The sequence below is a fragment of the Astyanax mexicanus genome, chromosome 4, assembly GCF_023375975.1.
Source record: "Astyanax mexicanus isolate ESR-SI-001 chromosome 4, AstMex3_surface, whole genome shotgun sequence".
Classification (NCBI taxonomy): domain Eukaryota; kingdom Metazoa; phylum Chordata; class Actinopteri; order Characiformes; family Acestrorhamphidae; genus Astyanax; species Astyanax mexicanus.
Genome location: NC_064411.1, coordinates 414,010 through 416,727, shown reverse-complemented (window position 1 = coordinate 416,727; position 2,718 = coordinate 414,010). Strand labels below are relative to the sequence as shown.

The 2,718-nt window shown below is 38.9% G+C and overlaps 1 non-coding gene across 1 annotated transcript; it reads left to right on the top strand.

The window, feature by feature from the left end:
* Positions 1-1,930: 1,930 nt before the first annotated feature.
* On the top strand, positions 1,931-2,004 carry trnar-ucu (transfer RNA arginine (anticodon UCU)). The gene has a single exon. It is a non-coding gene; the product is annotated as a tRNA-Arg (tRNA).
* Positions 2,005-2,718: the final 714 nt, after the last annotated feature.

Here is a 2,718-nt window from a genome sequence, read left to right as displayed (position 1 = left end):
TTATATTAAAATGTTCTGCATTGTAGAATAATACTAAAGTGATCCAAAGAAAAGCACAAGGAATTGGCACACGATAGTAAGCAACGGCAAGTCTTACTCTGTAGCTGATCACTGAACGTATATGTTTGAATGTCCAAAACTCCCGTCTCTACTATGCTAGTGGTGGTGGTAAATAACCTAGTTATGGTTAGTCAACCTTACTGAAGCCCAGTGATTACCTGTTCAGCAGAAAAATAGCCAGCTCCCTCATTTCCATGGTTGCAGCACGCTGTTTACATGCTGTTGTGTTCTATACTAGGGGTCTGGACTCCTGCGGGTCTTGCAGGATCTGTCAGAATATATACGGCTCAGGACTGAATTTAATTGTTACTGGCAGGAGTGGAGTTAAATCAATTCAGGCAATGCGGGAGCAGGGCCACGTATACATGTAGAACAATCCTGCTAATTAATAAGAAAGCGCAGCTAATCAATTAGTAAGCCTAAATCCACCTCTACTATAAGATTCATAGACCTCTATTCTATACCTGGCAGCCCAGAGTGTGGAAATGGTACTGGATGGAATGCTTGGAAGATAAAACTACACAGATTCCCGTAAATAGAAAATACTGACTGAAGTTCTGGTGTTCTGCTACCAAGAGCTTTTAGGGCTTTAACTCATGTAACCCATGTTTTCTTCATATCCTTATGATACATCCTGATGTTATGAGTTATTACAGAAAATAAATATTATATTGGCCCTTTACTATTAATATTATTATTTGTAAAAAAAAAATGTCAAGAGAATTCAGAACTAGGCTTGTACAGTTTAAAATGATTAATCGCTTTTATCGGACACCTAGTAGGTTATTCAGAGCAAACTTGAAAGACTGCCCTGGCTGCTGAAGGTGTTCTTTGGAAGGCACACTAATTTGTCTGTGGGATTTCTCTGAATAATAAGAAACTGGAAGTTGTGTCAGGCTCCTACTTTAAGTTAATGGTACGAGTTATTAGTTATTATAGATGCCTCCTACGAAAGACTACTTTACTAGGGACACGTAATTTTAAGTATTTTCAGAAGAGGCAGAAAAATCATTAACCCCCCCCCCCCCCCCCCCCCCCCCCCCTCTATAGCGTACACCTGTCCAAATGAATACGTGGTATTATACCCCCAAACCCCCTGTTCTTTATTATTTATTTGATTTTTACTACTGTGTATTTTAAGCAGGCTTTGTAAATTGAACTAATTATAAAATGTTACTGATCATAAAATATCATAAAATAAAATGCATTAATGAGACAATTTCAAACATTTAAATGAACATTGATTTAATGTCAAATGCCTATGAGACAATGTTAAGCAATTCGAATAAAGGCTGTTTAAAGGTGGTATTCCATCATCAACCTTAAACATTTAATGCAACCAAAAAAGGAAGGTTTCTTTAATAAACACCCAGCATTTGTAGCTTTTCTGAACAGACATTTAAGAAGATTACAGAAAACATTTTATCTAAACTCACTACGAAGCTAAATTTCGCATCTTATTTCCAGCTACCTGCTGTAACTGTCAATTCCACCTTAAAAGCTGCAGCAGAGGCGCTGTAGAAGCGGAGCAGTTTAAGGTGGAACGGAGAGTTGGAGTGAGCTGCTGAACGCGTCCTTTATATATATAGGTTTTAATAAATAAATCTGATAAAGTGCTGCTGCTGTTAAACAGGGTTAATCCGCGCTGTAGGGATAAAATCAGCTGTTTTAAACCCAAGAGTTTAATTTATATTTGTAGTAATTCTCCGCAGCTCGAGCGCGCGCTACTGCTGAGCGCCGGAGCTCGGGCGCCCTCTGTCGGCGCGGCGCGGCGGTGCGGCTGCAGCGCGCTGGTCCTGATGCTGCGGGGAGGAGGATGGGGATGCAGGCTGAGGATATCAGCGCGCTGAACAGCGAATCAGGAGGCCCTGTCTCTGTGGCGCAATGGAATAGCGCGCTGGACTTCTAATCCAGAGGCTCCGGGTTCGAGTCCCGGCAGAGATGGACCGGATACGCGCCGCACGCGGGGATGTGGCTTTTTTGGTTTATTTATTTTTTTATTTAATGATGTATTGATGAACCCAGTGAACCAGTGCGATGATTTTATCTAGGTTTGTCTGTAAAGCCAGAGAGAGAGAGAGAGAGAGAGTGCACTGAAGCGGATGGGTGTATATGTATATAAGTGATCCCTTTGGAATTTCAAGGTTTTCTACACAAATTCATCATAAAATGTGATCTGATAATTATTCTTCAAGGGTATCAGATCTGATTTTGCAGGTTGATACAGACACTATTATCCTGTAGAATAGTTTCATAGACTTTCAAAATTCATTGTATGTCAGTGTTAAAAAATGAATAAAAAATGTAATTCCAAGTAATTTGATGCGTTTCTATTGGTTTGTATATCATTAAAATATCATACTATATAAAGAACATCAGCAAAATCAATATATACAGCTCTGGAAAGAAAATAACAGACAACTTAAAAATTGAAATCAAGAGGAAGATGGATGATCACAAACCATCAAACCACCAAACTGAACTGCTTGAATTTTTACACCAGGAGTAAAGCAGCATAAAGTTATCCAAAAGCAGTGTGTAAGACTGGTGGAGGAGAACATGATGCCAAGATGCATGAAAAAAACTGTGATTAAAAAACATAGTTATTTCACCAAATATTGATTTCTAAACTCTTAAAATTTTATGAATATGAACTTT